The sequence below is a fragment of the Lathyrus oleraceus genome, chromosome 5, assembly GCF_024323335.1.
Source record: "Lathyrus oleraceus cultivar Zhongwan6 chromosome 5, CAAS_Psat_ZW6_1.0, whole genome shotgun sequence".
In the NCBI taxonomy this organism is placed as follows: Eukaryota; Viridiplantae; Streptophyta; class Magnoliopsida; order Fabales; family Fabaceae; genus Lathyrus; species Lathyrus oleraceus.
This window is the reverse complement of record NC_066583.1, coordinates 39,580,899-39,599,234: the sequence shown is the minus strand read 5'-3', so window position 1 is coordinate 39,599,234 and position 18,336 is coordinate 39,580,899. Positions and strand designations below refer to the sequence as shown.

General features: G+C 40.6%; 1 non-coding gene across 1 annotated transcript; it reads right to left on the bottom strand.

Moving 5' to 3' along the window:
- Positions 1-254: 254 nt before the first annotated feature.
- On the bottom strand, positions 255-361 carry LOC127089715 (small nucleolar RNA R71). Its single transcript, XR_007791272.1, has one exon. It is a non-coding gene; the product is annotated as a small nucleolar RNA R71 (small nucleolar RNA).
- Positions 362-18,336: the final 17,975 nt, after the last annotated feature.

The window sequence follows — 18,336 nt, the reverse complement described above, 5'->3', positions numbered from 1 at the left end:
TAGTGCAACAGAGACAATTCTCAGGTCTCGCTACTGATAACCCAAACCAACATTTAAAAAACTTTCTTCAGTTAGCAGACACCTTTAAAACCAATGGAGCTTCTCCTGAGGCGATACGCTTAAGATTATTTCCCTTTTCCCTCAGAGATAAAGCTCTATCATGGTTAGATTCCCTTCCACCCAATTCAATAACAACTTGGGATGACCTTAGGAAAGTTTTTCTTGCTAGATATTTTCCCCCAAGTAAGACCGCTCTTCTTCGAAACCTTATAACTAGATTTACCCAACTCCAAGGAGAGTCGTTGTTCGAAGCCTGGGAGAGATATAAAGAACTATTAAGAGCATGCCCACACCATGGCTTAGAGAATTGGCTAATCATCCAAACCTTCTATAATGGACTTCATTATAACACTAAGATGACCATCGACGCTGCCGCTGGTGGCGCACTGATGAATAAACCTTACCCTGAAGCTAGTGCCCTTATCGAGGATATGGCCCAAAACCATCAATCATGGGGAGTAGAACGAGCGACAGTGGAAAAGAAGGAAGCCCAAGTAGGAATGCATGAGCTAAGCTCTATAGACATGATGCAGGCTAAAATGGACGCGTTGGCCCTTAGAGTCGAACATATGTGTACAACTCCGAATACTGTAGCCGCAGTTTCGCCGAATTGTGAGATATGTGGAACGCAAGGACACCAATCCGCCGAATGCAATCTGTTAAATGAAACCAACACTGAGCAAGTGAACTATACCCAAGGGAACCCATTTTCTAACACATATAACCCTGGATGGAGGAATCACCCAAACTTCTCCTACAAAAATAATAACCCTATTCAAAATACCGCACCTCCGAGACAACAAGGTTACCAAGCCCCTAGAACAAATCAACCTATGCAACCTGTACCGCCAAACCCGAGCTTTGAAGAAATTGTAAAAGATTTCATCGTTGCTCAAAAACAGAAAAACAAAGAGTTCATGAACCAAAGCGTCCATGTTAACGAACTAATTACCCAGTTAGGAACCAAGGTTGATCAAATCATTACTCATAATAAGATGCTTGAAACCCAGATCTCTCAGGTAGCGTTAAACCAAGCCCCACAGACTACCCCTGGAGGACAGTTCCCTGGACAACCTCAACAAAACCCGAAAGGGCAAGCTAATGCCATTACTCTACGAAGTGGAACCGCTTATAAGGAGCCTTTAAACCCTAGATTAAGTGAGCCTGAAACTTCTGAGAGGAGTGAGGAAAAGGAACCAGAGAAGCCTGAAACCCCGGAAAGTCAAGAAAAAGGAGAAGAACCTAAAAATAAAACCTATGTACCACCACCGCCATACAAACCACCAATACCATACCCTCAAAGATTAAAGAAACCCAAATCGATAATCAATATCAAAAATTCGTTAAGGTTATAGAAAAACTTCACGTAGAAATCCCCTTTACAGAAGCCATCACCCAAATACCTTCTTATGCTAAGTTTCTCAAAGACATACTTACGAATAAACGTAGACTTGAAGATCCGAAACCCGTGGAATGTAATTCTATTTCCGAAGATAGGTTAGAAAAGAAAGATAAAGATCCCGGAATTTTTCCATTCCTTGTATTTTAGGGAATCATGTCATCGAAAAAGCTTTTCTAGACTTAGGAGCTAGTGTGAGCTTAATGCCTTTAGCAGTTTGTGAGAGATTAAACTTAGGAGAATTACAACCTACTAAGATGTCGCTTCAATTAGCCGATAGATCCGTTAAATACCCTATAGGCATACTTGAAGACGTCCCTGTTAGGGTGGGTCAGTTGTTTATACCTACTGATTTTGTTGTCATGGACATTAAAGAAGATGACGACATACCAATCCTCCTAGGTAGACCGTTCTTATCGACTGCTGGAGCCGTAATAGATGTTAAAAAAGGAAAACTAACTTTTGAGGTAGGTGAAGAGAAGATAGAATTTATATTGTCAAAATTTCTTATGGCACCTGTGATAGGAGATTCTTGTTATGCCTTAGATATCATCGAAGAATGCATTAGGGAATTAGAACAAGAAGAAGAAAATAAATCTATAAAATTGCCATCAACCCTTATTTTGGAAGATGACAATTATAAAACACCCTACATTGATGATAACCTTCACGAATGTTTATCTCTTACCCCAGATCCTATGCCTTGCCCTATGAAACCGACCGTAAAACTTAAGGAACTGCCTAAAAACCTGAGATATGAATTTCTGGATGAAGATATGAATCGTCCAGTTATAGTCAGTGCTACCTTAAACCAAAAGAAACCGATCAATTATTAGAAGTTTTACGTAGGTACCCCTCAGCCTTAGGATATAAGATCTCTGATCTAAAAGGAATAAGCCCATCCGTATGCATGCATCGGATTTTGCTTGAAGAAGATTCAAAACCTTCCAGAGAACACCAACGTAGAATAAATCCTATAATGAGTGCGGTAGTTAAGACTGAAGTTCTTAAGTTACTAGAGGCAGGTATAATATATCAGATCTCGGACAGTAAATGGGTGAGTCCCGTGCATGTAGTACCCAAAAAGGGAGGCATCACAGTCGTGCAAAACGAGAAGGGCGAACCTGTAGCAAAAAGAACCGATGGAGGTTGGCGTATGTGCATAGATTATAGAAAATTAAATAAAGCAACTAGGAAGGACCATTTCCCATTACCATTCATAGATCAAATGTTGGAGCGCCTAGCCAGACACTCTTACTTTTGTTATTTAGATGGATATTCAGGATTCTTCCAAATACCTATTCACCCGAAGATCAAGAAAAAACTACCTTTACATGCCCAGTTGGAACTTTTGCCTATAGAAGAATGCCTTTTGGACTTTGTAATGCTCCTGCAACTTTCCAACGCTGCATGATGTCTATCTTTGCTGATTATTTAGATGGAATTATGGAAGTATTTATGGACGATTTCTCAGTTTGTGGATCAGATTTCAAAAATTGTCTTGTCAACCTTGAGAAAATCCTGGAGAGATGTGTGGAGGTAAACCTTGTGCTAAATTGGGAAAAATGTCATTTCATGGTCACCGAAGGGATTGTTTTAGGACATATAGTTTCCGAAAAAGGTATAGAGGTAGATAAAGCAAAAATAGAAGTCATAGAGAATCTAAAACCGCCGAAGACTATCAGGGAGATAAGAAGTTTTCTTGGACATGCCGGATTTTACCGACGTTTCATCAAAGATTTCTCCAAAATAACAAAGCCCTTAACTGGTCTTTTAATGAAAGATGCTGAATTGATCTTCGATGAAAAATGTACTGAAGCATTTAATCTTCTGAAGGAAGCTCTGACTTCAGCACCTATAATGAACCCCCTGATTGGTCAGAACCGTTTGAGATAATGTGTGACGCCAGTGATTACGCTGTTGGAGCCGTTCTAGGTCAGAGAAAAGATAAGAAGTTACATGTGATTTATTATGCCAGTAGAACCCTAGACGCTGCACAGCTCAATTACGCAACAACCGAAAAAGAGCTCCTAGCTGTAGTTTTTGCAATAGACAAATTTAGATCTTATCTAGTAGGAGCCAAGATTATAGTTTATACCGACCATGCTGCCATTCGTTACTTACTAAGCAAAAAGGATGCCAAGCCTAGGTTACTTCGATGGATTCTATTACTGCAAGAGTTTGATTTGGATATCCGTGATAAGAAAGGCACTGATAATGTGGTAGCTGATCACCTATCTAGGCTAGAATACCTGAAACCTGATCCAGTTCCCATAAATGACAATTTTGCCTATGATAGACTGATAGCCCAACTAGAAACCATTGAAGAAGATAACCCAGACCCTCATGAGTATTTTCAAAAATCCTTAGCCATAAGTGATGTACCTTGGTATGCAGACTTTGTTAATTATCTAGCCGCTGACATCATACCCCCTGATCTAAACTACCACCGGAAGAAGAAGTTCTATAGTGATGTGAGAAACTTCTATTGGGACGAACCATTTCTTTTCAAGAGAGGTAAAGATGGCATTTTCCGCCGTTGTGTTCCAGAAGAAGAGGTAAATAATATAATTGAGCATTGTCACTCTGCACCCTATGGTGGACATGCAAGCACATCTAAGACCTACGCCAAGATTCTTCAAGCTGGCCTATTCTGGCCTACTATGTGGCGTGATGTCCATGCTTTCATTGTCAAGTGTGATAGATGCCAACGCACAGGAAATATTTCAAGACGTAATGAAATGCCGTTAAGAAATATCCAAGAAGTAGAACTCTTCGACGTATGGGGTATAGACTTTATGGGACCGTTCCCACCATCTTTTGGAAATCAGTACATCTTAGTAGCTGTTGACTACGTGTCTAAATGGATTGAAGCTATCGCCGCACCCACAAACGACACCAGAGTAGTCATCAAATTATTCAAAAATTATATATTTCCCAGGTTTGGAACACCCCGTTTAGTCATAAGCGATGGAGGATCGCACTTCATATCGAGAATATTTGATAAACTTTTAAGCAAGTATGGAGTTAAGCATAGAGTAGCAACACCATACCACCCACAGACCAATGGACAAGTGGAAGTATCTAATAGGGAGATAAAACAAATCCTCGAGAAGACTGTCTCTATATCTAGAAAGGATTGGTCACAGAAACTTCAAGAAGCATTATGGGCCTATAGAACCGCTTTCAAAACTCCTATAGGAACAACCCCTTATCAACTGGTCTATGGAAAATCATGTCACTTACCTTTTGAATTGGAACATAAGGCCTATTGGGCCATCAAAACTTTGAATTTGGATTACTTGACAGCTGGTGAGAAACGTATCCTTGACATCCACAAATTAGAAGAGCTCAGACAATCTGCCTACGAAAATGCCATCATATACAAAGAAAGAACAAAAGCTTGGCATGACAAAAGAATCATAAGAAGAGACTTCAAAATAGGCGATCCTGTTCTCCTGTTCGATTCTAGGTTACGACTTTTTCCAGGTAAACTCCGTTCGAGATGGACTGGCCCTTTCGAAGTATCTAAGATCCTGAGATCCGGTGCTATTGAAATCAAGAACCAGACATGTAAACCGTTCATCGTCAATGGACAGAGGTTGAAGCCCTACGAAGGAGGTGACATCCCGACAACATACACCTGCCATACTCTGAGTGATCCACCATATCCTTCCAATGATGTTTAAATATCGGTCGTCGAGCTAATGACGTTAAACAAGCGCTGCATGGGAGGCAACCCATGGTTTTTCTTATTTTTTGTACTTTTATTTTTTACTTTTACTTTATTTTGTTTATATTATTATTATTATGTCAGGACTAACGATTGAATGTTTTATGTGCTTTCAGGACTTGTTTGCTAATCTTGTACAGAATGCAGAACCCTGATGACATGCACGTGGCCTTTAGAGATGATGCACAGAGAGAGCGTTACTATGTTCACATGAGACGCCCTATGGCTCCTACCAGGTACCCTGACCATGACTGCATGGATGCCTTGGGGATAGAGCCAAGCGTCAGATTTTTATGCCATCAACTCCAGTGGGAACAGTTTGACTACAGGAACAACACTTATAGGAACTTGACTCTTGAGTTCCTCAGCTCGTTTCATTATGACCCCTGGGCTGGACCCGATGGACTCGCTGTTTTCAGGTTGTTCGGGATTGACTACTCATTCTCTCACAAGGAGTTTGGTGATTTGCTAGGTTTCCAGACTACTCCTGATGCTATTCCAGATACACCGATGGGGTATTTTATGAGCAGAGAAGTGGAAAAGTTTTGGACTAAAATATCCGGCGGAGGGAGCCAAGATCCTTCTACCCAGTTTTCTCAGGTAATCCACAACCCTGTATTGAGGTACTTCCAGATGATTCTAGCACATTCTTTCCTAGGTTTTCCAGATACAGAGACACTGCTAAGTGAAGAGGAGATTTTCCTACTGTTTTGTGCGACTCAGTCTCGCCCTGTTGCTTGTGGCAACTTTCTGTTAAAGGGCTTGGCTAGTGTTGCCAGATCATCCGTAGGCATCATCCATGTCGGTGGGATTGTTACACAGATTGCTACTGCATTGGGTCTGTCTCGCATGTTATCGCACCTCAGGACCTTCTGCTTCTACACCACCCTGGATATTGATTTTTGTCTTGATAGAGGACTGATGAGGAGGGTTTCTTTTGAGCCCAACATGTTTAGACTGCTGATCGACGGCGAAGCGATACACTATTTCACATTACCAGATCAGCTGATGACCAGTGTCCATGATCCTGAAAATTGGAGTTATGCTCTGGAGGGTTATGGAGAGACTGTCGAAGAGCCGAAATCGCCTCCCGCCGCTGAGTACACTCCTACACCTCTTACTCCCCAGATCACTGTTATGTCTAACAATTTGTCTCTGCAGCCACCTGACCTACAAACACAGATTTATGAGCTCCGTAAGGAGACTGCCCTGCTCAAGCAGGAAGTGGCAGACTTAGAGTTACAGATGCAGGTTTCTGATCTCACTCATGCCTCAGAGACCGATGCTCTACATCAGGAGATTGAAGAGCTTCGGAGGGAGATAGCTGAGTTTCGTGGATCAAGCCAGGAAAAGACGCCTACCACATGACTCATTCTACCCTGACAGCATTACCCTAGTATTTATTTATCGCATTTCCAGACATATTTTACTTTACTGCAGCTTTTATATTTTCATGCACTCTGAATTTCTTATATATATACATATTATGCACTAATGTTAACTTTTTCTTTTTCTTTTGTTTCTTTAATTATTTTATTTTTTGTCGTGCAAAGAAAAAAAAAATATAAGACAAAAATATTTTCATTTTTGTCTTTACAAAAAATATGCAAGCCTCAAGCCTTGAAAAGAAGAAGAAAACGCTATTCAGACCCCCCGGAAGACAAAGGTGCAAGAAGGCCCAAAAGGAGGATCCAAAACCACAAGGCCCAGGAATTGGCCTTGTGGCGGGCGCCATAGGCCCTGTGGCGGGCGCCACACCGTACCAACAACAAGTACGGGGCTGAATCCCCATTTCCACCATTTTCATCCCTTTCTTCACCAAAAACCCATTTTTCCAACCTTCCAAATCCTCCTTGAACCCCATTAAAGCTCCCTCATTTCCAAAATACCCACCATCCATAAAACATATCCAACATCCATTTCCATTTTCATCCATCAAAAAAAAAAAAAAACCAAAAAAATCAAAACTTTATCATTCCCTCATAAACCACTTTTTCTACCATTTTCACTACCTAAGGAGCATTCAACAATGGAGTCCAACGGATTTCTTCTTCGTGATGGAAGACCGGGCGAAAGGCAACGGAAAATTATTCAGAGGCTTCAAAGTCGAGAAATTCTCTCGACTAGGTACGTCGACGATAACTGTCTGTATGCTTTGGGTATTTATCATAGTGTTTTTAATTTATTAGAATTTCTAGGCTTGCATAATATTTTCATTAATCAGGAACCTACCTATGAGCGACTGACAACTGAGTTTTTGAGTTCTTTAATATACACTGTCAGTCCTAACACTGCTAGCACTGTCGGTACTGTTATTTTTAGACTGTTCGGAATTGAGTATGAATTCAGTACCGACAATCTAGCAGGTTTGTTAGGAATCCCTCATAGGGAAGGTGCAATTTGTGAGGCACCTTTGGATGCGGAGTGGTCGGCCGAGGTATTTACCTTCTGGCAAAGGCTTTCAAGTTCTTCAATTAATTCTTTCGAAGGGATACTTGCGTCGACCATTCACAACCCGGCCATAAGAGTTTTTAGACTTCTTTTGGCATGTACTATTTTTGGCCGGGAAAGTCCAAACAAGGTAAATGCTCGTGAACTCCTATTTTTGCAAGGATGCCTCACTAGAACCCACATCAATCCGGTCCCGTTTATGCTTGCTCATATGACTTTATTTACTAACAAAACAGGACCGATTGTTTTTGGAGGGCTTGTTACGTATATTGCTCGGGCTCTTGGCCTGAACGATGAGATAGCTACACTTGAACCACTACCTCCTCGCACAATTAATTTAAAATTTCTGAAAGACATGAAATTGTGCCGAGCAAGGAGAGAAGGTGGTTATGAGTTGATGGTTCATGGGGTAGCTATCCCATCTGTTGCTTTACCATGCAGTAGACGTACTGATGTACGTGATGAAAGGAACTGGACCTATGATCTTAATGCTCCACGTGTTTTGGGTCCACTTCCTCCTAATATTCCCAATGGGGAGGCACATGACACTGATGATGAGTATGATCGGAGAGAGCAGTCTCCCATCCCTCACATGTCCCCCCATCGTCCTTCACAGTCACACACCGCACCATCTTCCTCTAACCCTGTTGCAGGTACTGCTCCTGGATTCCATGTCACCGAGGAGATGTGGCGTGATATGACAGCTAGAGAAGAAAGGCGTGATGGCCTTCTCTCTACTATTTCACAGCAGCTGACGGACAATATGAGCTTCATGCAACAATCGCGATTGGTTTCGGATCGTGCCTATAGCAACGTTTGCCGTACCTTGAACGATATCTCATTAGAGCAGAACCGTCAGAGAGAGTTCAACAGCCAACACTACCAGCTTGTCGAGGCCACTCAGGGTTCCATCTTAGGTAACCTTCGAGAGGTTCGGAGTGCTCAGGCTGCTTTATCAGCACGACTCGACCGGAGGGACCAGCATCGTAGTAGATCCCGTCGTTCCAGACCATCACATCAGGACGGCGAAGGCACCAGTGCCCCTCCTCAGTAGTCTTTTTCAGGTTACCCCCTTATCTTATTTCGAAACATTGGGGACAATGTTCGATCTAAGTGTGGGAGGGGATTTTATTGCTTTCTGTCATTTCCCTTTTTAGTTAATTATTTCCTTTCAGTTATTTCCTTTCAGTAATTTAATTTTCTTAGATAATGCATGAGTCTGACGAGTCACCAGTATAGTGTCTTTTTAGTTCATCTTCATTTTTTCCCATTTCCTTAGCCTTACCAGAAAATTTTTAAAAAAAAAAAAAAAAAGAAAATGATGTTGTTTCACATGTTTTTTGGGCTTTGGGACAGGTTTAGATTAGGATGTAATGACCTAGGTCAACTTTTTGAAACATCAGAACCATTTTAGCACCATAGACCTCTTGAATATAGGAATCACTCCTAAACCCCACCACCTTGGCCTTTACTATCATTTTAAAAATTGTCCTAAGTAGTTTATCTTAGCAGTCAGCTCCGGCTTAAGCATGCTCTACGTAGGGGGCCGATGAACATAAGTGAATGATCCAGTGCTAATACTAAAAAAAAAAAAAAAAAAAAAAAAAAAAGGCAAACTCTGGTATAGGTGACCCTCACAAAGTCATTTAAACCGAAAAAAAAAAAAAAAAAAGAGAAAAAAAAAAAAAAAAAATTTTGCAAGTCACCTATTGTTAGTTGGTTCAGAGGTATCTGGCACTGAACTTGGTAGGGCGGATTTCGATCCGATCCCCCGCAGCTACATTTAGGCGAAATAAAACAGGTTTACACATGCTTATGTGCCAGAAACCTTATGTTATGGATCAGAATCACTAACCGGTCACTCTACTATGAAGCATGTACAGATAACGGGCTTAATGTGATTGCGCCTGAATGAAAAGGACACAAAAAGATGAGAAGATAGGCCTAGGTATTGTGGGATGATATGGAGTGGTTAATATAGGATTGAAGTTTGTGTTTGTGTTACTATGGTACCCTTGGTTCACTTAGTTAGTATCTGTCACTGCATCCTGACTTGAACTTAGAATCCCTTTAGCCCAAAGACAAGTGTTGACACCATATTTTCTTAAGCTTTAATGTTTGCTTGAGGACAAGCAAAGGTTTAAGTGTGGGAGAATTTGATCACACTAAAATTCACCGTATTTCTGACTCCGATTTCGCATGCATTCTTAGCTTTTATTGTTGTTTTGCTTTGTTATTTCTTTGTTTTCTTATGTTTTCAGGTTTTTATAATAATCGGAGCTTGAATCGGGAAAAGGAGCGAAAAAGGAGTGAAAACGGGCGAAAACCTAGAAATTCAGCGTTTTGCACTTACGGCACCCACCGTGGCGGGCGCCATGGGGTTAGCCATGACGTGGCCACGTCTCAAGACCACTCCTCAACCGTCAAGACCCACGATCCCCACTCCATCATCCCCTGTAGGGACCATGGCGGGCGCCATAGGCCTGTGGCGGGCGCCACAAGGCCAAAATCAGTAACCTCCACTTTTTAGTGGAGGGGCGTCCCTGTCATTTCATGCTTTCAGTTTTTACTATAAATAGGACCTTAGATTTTCGTTTTTCTTCATCCAGAATTAGAATTCTCTAGGCATATATCAGTTATAAAGCAGTTGCCATTCCACATCGGGGTGCCTCTGCAATCGAGTGATCGAGTCTGTAATCTGTCTGTGGTTCGAGTTTTTGGAGCACTCTGGAGGAAGTTAATCCTGCCGCCATTTTAATTCAAGTTCGTATTTTACTTTTATTTATTTCCTGCACTCGCACATTTACGTTGTTTATTTCCTGCACTCGCACATTTACGTTGTTTATTTCCTGCACTCGCACATTTACGTTGTTTATTTCCTGCACTCGCACATTTACGTTGTTTATTTCCTGCACTCGCACTTTACTTTGTTTATTATCCGCACTCGCTTTAAATTACTTTTATGAAAAACTATAAAAAGAATATTTACTTTATCATGTCTAACTAATTCTATAAAGGTTAGAATGTAAGGATCGTAATTAAACCAGTAATCAGTGTAATTGTTCGTGGAAACACCTAAGGGCTATTTTATCTTTCAATTCAAGTAATTGTTTTTAACTATTTCAAAAACAGCCAAAAGCGCTTTGTCTAGTTTATTAGGAGATTTTAGATTAAAAAGAAAAGAGATTTTAAAACGATTTTCGGACGCGTTAGGAAGTTTAAACTCTGGTTCGTAAGAACCTCTTTTTGCTAAGAAGTCCAGGTTAAAATACTTTTCAACTTAGTTAAGATACTATATTTCTTAAAAATAGGTTTACTACTCTAACGCAGTACGCACCTTTTTATCCGTGACAATAGGAGGGGTTGATTAGAGAGTACAACTCGGTTCTGAATACGCGAAAGCGACAGTTCCTGTTAAATTAGTTCTTTTCAAAGGAGAAAACATTGCCCATAAGTAGTTCCACTAACAAGTACTGGATTATCATTGATTGCGTGAATTACATTCGAGCCTGTCTTTATTTATTATTTAAAATTATAATTTTATTTACCATTGCACCCTTATTAAAACCCTTAAAAATAGTTGCCTTAGATACACACCATAACAACAGGTTTGATAGATTGACACTTGGTCTCTGTGGATTCGATAATCTTTTATATTACTTTGACGTGATTCGTACACTTGCGAAAAACACGCATCAACAATTTCTAGAGGAACATCATGTCGTTACGGAACATCCGTAGGACATAATATATCCAAGAGAAACCTCGTCTGGGTGTGGTTCTTCACGAACGACTTAACGTAGCAACATGCCACGCAAGCCTCATGAACATCCACTCTAAAATCTGTGTGTACACTCAAGCCTGGGTAATGGGCTTACCTCTCATAGAACACCCCACCCCAACAAACAGATAAACGGCAGCAGATACAGCAAACATATGTACATGAATGCAATAAGGTAAAGCAGGTAAATGCTGAAAATAAATAACTGTACAAAAGAATAAACACCCAATAAACAAGAAACCTACAAAAGCTAGGAGGGACTCGCTTAGGGAAACCACTTCCCCAGCAGAGTCGCCAGCTGTCGCAACCTGAAAAATACAGAGGTGCGAAAAAACAACCGGCGAGAAAGGAATGACAGAAGAGTCGCCACCATACGTTATTTATCCCAAATAAGGGAAAGGAAACGCTCGAAGTAAACCTGGAGAGAAGGAAAGGAAAAGACAAGGTCTCGCAACCAAATCTTGGGTTCGAGAGTCGATTATGCAAAGGGAACGTATTAGCACCCCTACGCATCCGTAGTACTCTACGGGATCCACTCTTGTTGTTTCTTGTCTAAAGGGTGTATGTTTATCTAATGTACTATTTACTAAAAGGGTCAAGAGAAAAAAGACTCGCATAGATATCGCATCCATTGCATACGTATCTCATTTGAATATGAGAATCAGAGTCTTCGTAGCTCGGGTACCTATGGGTGAAAGAGATGTGTGCTCGCTAAGACATCGCGTCTTATGCCTACATATCTCATCGGGAATGAGAATCAGAGCATAATGTAGTTCAAACCAACTACGGGAATAAGGGTCTCGATTGCAACTAGGGCAAGAGAAAGGGAATGTCTCGATCGCAACGAGGGCAAGAGAAAGGATCGCAACGAGGGCGAAAACAAACAAGGATTAGTCGTTAGTTGTTAGTCAAACTCGGCAAGACATCGCATCTTGTGCCTACGTATCTCATCTGAACATGAGAATCAGAGTTGCCGTAGTTCGGCTACATAGGGACGCCAAACAAAGCAAAACACAAAAGGCAAACATGGAGCCTGAATGCCAATCACTGGACTTACATCAGCATCCGAACCAAAACACACACAAAAAGGCAAACGTGGAGCCCGAACGCCAATCACTGGACTTACATCAGCATCTGAACCAAAACACACACAAAAAGGCAAACGTGGAGCCCGAACGCCAATCACTGGACTTACATCAGCATCCGAACCAAAACACACGCACACTGGAACCCGAATGCCACTCGATGGACTTACATCAGCTCCTAAGCACACAACAACCAAACAAGTTAATAGGGAGTCGGGAACTCGAGCCTATAACTGTCAAGCACACACACAAAAGAAAGAAAAAAAGGTGCCCGGAGAGATCTCGCACGATCTCCTGCCTACGTACCTCATCTGGTATGAGGATCAGAGCAACGTAGTTCCCCTTCATAGGGAAAAAGGACTAGCCTAACTAGATAACAGAGGGAGACACAACTAGGGAGACTACGACTCGAGCCTAGATGTTATCATGCAAAATCACCCCTAAGTTAAGGTTTCTAGCTAATTTGCACAGGAAGCAAGCCTATCCCAAACATGACTTGCATAGGAAGCAAGCCACACCTAACCTAACTTGCACAGGAAGCAAGCCAAAGCAAACCTAACTTGCACAGGAAGCAAGTCAAACAAACACACAAGCACAGGTAGCACACACTATATGCAAACAATGGGCTCAATCAAGGTTAGGTTTTAGTCGAGGGGTCATATCAACCTCAACAAACAAACCACTGTAACTGGGTAGTGTTAGCTCTTAACCTTGCCATTGAGGGGCTAAGGTGAAGCAGATGAAAGGTGAGTGAAGATGAGACTTCACAGCTCTTATCCCTGGCCTGGGAGAGCTTAAGACAAGAATGTGTGGGTTCAGAAAGTGGGAACCCTTCTACACATTTGAAACTGACTCAACTGTACAATTGTACAAGATCTTGGGTTTGTATCTGCAATGCATCAACACAGTGGTGTGAGCAGAGCAGATGACACACAGAATAGCAGGGGATATATTGCATATCCCTTGGGTTCTGCCAATTGCCTCTTCACTTAGGAGGTCTTTGAATATGTACAAGGACAAATTGTAAACAACCACAAACATTGCCTCTTAAGGAGGACTTCAGACAGTTGCCTGGCCAAGTAACAGGCCAGGTCTTCCAGACTACATGAAGATGAGAAATTATACCTCAATGCAAATTGCTATTCAAGCAAAGCAAAGCAAAGTTCACAAGGAACTAAAAGCAACTAAAGGTGCCTGAAACCAGTCAGACAACATCAATATACAAGTCAAAGTTAAATCAAAAGGAGATAGAAATCAACAGTCAACACAGTCAGTTAACTGTGCAATGCACAAGGCTCAAGCATATGAGCCAAGCAAGCTACAAAACAAACAAGTTAGTCATGATAATCAAATCAAACTCATTCAACTTGTATAAGTTTCTTTGGGCAATTGCTTCTTAACCTGAAAAAATGAACTCAAACATGAGCAACAGGACCACTAGGACAAGCCTAGGGTCAAAAGGGGATGAGAAAGTCAAAACAGCAAGTGAAATCCAATCAAAATCATATTCAAACAATCAAGAAGCAAACTCAATTGGTTCCACAATCATATCATTCATCATCATCATTTCATGAACAAATTAGGTCAAAGCATGGCATATGGAAGCTCATAGAAGTCAACAACAAGACTCAGTTCAAAACCAATCATAAACAATTCCAAAAATCATCAAATAAATCATGGTCGAACATAATCCATAGCATGGTAAGCATGTCAAATTTCAGCTCAATTGGACCAAGGCAAGATGGTCAATGAAAATCAGAAAGGCAAGGCAAGTTTAAGCATGCTCAAAGAAGTCAACCAAACATGTATCAACTTTAAAAAATCATAAATCAGTGATAACATATGAGAAATGAATGGAATCAACACCATGACAAATCTTGAGATGTCTACTAATCACATGTAAAATTTCAAATTCATCCAATAAAGTATGAGAATTTCACAAATGAAATGGGAACATGTGTCACAAAAAGTCAACATATGACCAAACAGGGGAGAAAAATCTCAAACAATTTGGAAATGCCACAAATAATTCCAAGAAAAATCACATGTAAACTAGACATACACAAGTACATTCATGCAAAAATTCAAAGCAATTGGAGGTCAAGAAGCATGGTAAAGAAAATCATGAAGTTGCACATCAATGGTGTGACACAAATTGTCACACCCTAATTCAAAAAATCATAACTCTCAAACCAGAGATGATAAATTCACAAACTCTAAACCAAAATCACCATGAATGTGTCTAGTTTGAGCACAAAATATTTCAAAGCCATTGGATAATGCATCATCATTTCACAAATGTTTTGGCAAAGGGTACAAAAAATGGATACATGTCACAAACCCTAGCACCATTTAAAAACCATTCATCAAAAAATTCTGGAAAAAATATGATAATTAACTAGAGGTCATGATGAACAATTAGCAAAAAATCTCATTAAATTTGGATCAAAGATGAAGGTGCTATGATTTTTCAAAGTTGTGTAACAAAAATGAAATAAATATTGCATAGTAAAATGATTTAATAGCTAATTAAAATGTGGAGTGGCATTTGTGTAATTATGCTGGGCGTTTAATGAAACGCAGCGCAACGGTCATGTGCGTGTCACACTGTAATACGTCATGGCAATGTAACAGTACGAGCTCCATGCAAAACAGAAAAGCCAAGCAACCAAATCACGTGCAACATGAATTCTGGGTAAATGCCTTAGGGTTTTATGAACAGTATCACTTGCTCATCGTGTTCATCAATGGGGATGAACATTTTTCCCAGAAACATGAATTAAACACAACATTCGACTCATCTAAACTCATACAAGCACAATCCAACCTTAATTTCTAACAAATCGAGCTAATCAACACGAATCAAGCAAAAACATATTGGAGCAACAACCTTTAAATCAGCATAACTTTCAGAATAGCCAACCATTTTCAATGATTCAAGTTTCAAAATGACCAGCACAACAAGACCTAGCTAAAGCATATCATAGTTTTGTAAATAGTGAAAATCGAAAACTCACCAAATCTGCAAAACAGTTGAGATTCAAGGGTTGTTTGGCTATTTTGTGATGAAACAGATGCTTTTCAAGTTCCCAAATGATGGATGGTTGAAGAAGTTTAGCTCAAGAATGCTTGGAATGGCCTCAATCCAGATCTGCCATGGATGAGCTTGGAAATAGCAGCTGAGGAAAATGATGTTACAGCTGGGAAATCATCCTTGCAATAGCTCCCAAATGACCAGTAGATGATGGAACAAACAAGTTATGGACGGGTTCTTTGGAGGTTTTTGGCAGAAAATGCAAAAATGAAGAGAATGAGTTTTTGAGAGAAATGAGTTTTCTGTCTTGAATGTGTGGCTGCTAGGGTTTCTTCTGCAGAAAATGAAGAATATATACTGTGTTTTAGTGTCCTTAAGCTTGGTTAGTTTAGGTGGTAATTGGAATTTTGCAAATGAAGGTGTTTTTGCTTAATTTGTCAATTTTCACTCAAATGGCAAGGTCTGTGGTTACAGTTGCGAAAGTGGGCCTTGTACACACTCCAAATATGATTTCTTAGCAATTTCAATTGGCAAAATATATTGGAAAGGCTTAAATTGCAAAATCACTTTTTCACCTCACTTGAAATAATTTAAGTCACTTCAAAAAGTGTCATTTTGATTGGTGAGTTTTTGGTAAATTGTGATGACATATTTGGAAAGAGGGCATCAAATGTGACTTGTAGCAAAAAACCCCATCCAATTTGGCCAAATGGTTTGGAAGATATGCCACTTTGAAGTTCAAAAATTTATGAGAATGATTTGATCATAACTTGCCAACCATACATGGGATTTGAGTGTTCTTGGACTTTTTGGAAATGGGAGAACAAGATCTTCAACTTTCATGTTGGGCAAAAATTCATTTGAAGCTTGTATCATGATGTAAGTTTGAGGATCAAGACTTTCCATTTTTGGCAAATTCCAATTACAGGTCAACTTTCTATTTTTGGAAATTTCTTGTTTGACTTCAAATTCTTCCATGATGATGTTTGACATGTTATATGAGGCCTATATGAACATGAATGAACCCCTTCAAACCATTTCCCACCTTGAAATCCATAAAATCAGGCACAGTTGACCACAGTTGGCCATGGTTGACTTTTTAGGGTTTCTGGTGAACTGAGCCATGACTGATGACTTCTGGGCACCCAATCTTTGACCAAAACACTTCAAAAGGACCCCTAGGTCATGTGAACATGTTGGACCAACCCTAGGGCCTTGCCTCAAAGGAAAATGCACTGACTTGCTTGATTGACTGATCTCCTGACCAGTTTGACCTAATTCTTCTGAATGGCTTGCACTTGGGCAAAAGGGACAATGCAATGTTATGCAGTGAACTATGTTAATGTTATGACCTAATATGAGAATGTATGTACAAAGGGTAGGTGCAAATTTGAGGTGCTACAGCTGGCACAAATTTTCTCCCCATTAAGAGTCGAATAATTCAGTTAAAGAGCCTCTTTATTTTTCATTTATCAGTTTGTTTGCAAAAATGTCCGAATTTTTGATAAAACATATTGCATATGAACATAATGGTGGCTTTTGCAGATGATTTGCACAGGAAAACATTTAAAATTGCTTTGAATGTGCATAATCCCGGACGGTGAATTCAAACCGAGTAATTCCCCCGAGGCATACGTGTGTTTTTGGTTGCAGGTCACAGGAACCGGATGCCAAGTCATGAATCCTCATCCCCAAGCGGTTGACAAAGTCTCTCCTTAGCAGAGCATGTTCCCCAACAGAGTTGACAGTATCCAGACTGTCTATCCCCAGTAGAGTTGATAGTATCCAGACTGTATATCCCCAGCGGAGTTGACAGTGTCAGACTGTATCTTCCTAGAAACAGCGGAGTGGTTGCATACCCAACGGACAAGAGGATGGTGTTCCCAGTGTTCATCTCATCCCCAACAGATTATTTTTAACAGATTTGTTAATCCCTAGCTTGAGGGCGATTAGCAAGTTCATATCCCCAACAAAGGTCGTTTCCTACGATATTTCCCCAGGAAGTGTTTTCCCCACAGACTCTCCTCACAGAGCCTCGCCGAGAAAAGTTTCCATAGTTGATACTCCCCCCGCAAGGTCAACTTTTCAAGCAGCCAATTTATTTTTGGTGGCTCATTGGTCCCGGCAGACGGATCATTCCCCATAGAGCATTCAAGGATTGATACAGCGATCTGTTCCCTACCGGAGTTTGCTTCCCCTAGCAGATTTCTTTTTTGATTTACACCATGCATAGCATTTGCATTTGCATGCATATCATATCAAGCATACACATAAGCTGATAAACAGGTTCTTCCAAGCAGACTGAAGAATTACTTTACAACCAAGGTCATGAGATCCAGCCAGAGGATCAAGCGTGAGTGATCCAGCCTGAGGGTCATTTTGATGATTCAGCCTGAGAATCGTTTTCCAGTGATCTAGCCTGAGGGTCATTTTGAAGATTCAGCCTGAGAATCGTTTTCCCGTGATCCAGCATGAGGGTCACTTTTTGAAGATTCAACCTGAGAATCGTTTTCCCGTGATCCAGCATGAGGGTCATTTTTGAAGATTCAGCCTGAGAATCGTTTTCCAGTAAGCCAGCCTAAGGCTCAATTTGAAGATTCCCCAGTGAAGTCGCCTACAAGCTTTATTTCCCCAGCAAGCCTAAGTCTAATTGAGGAGTCGTTACAACATGTTCTAGCCCGAAGAATATGTACGAAGCCCAAAAGTGGAATATTCTCGAAGCTGCATATCTAATATGAAGGTTGGGTTTAGATTTCAAAAGAAGGTCAACCAGCGCATGCGTCAGATGCGGGA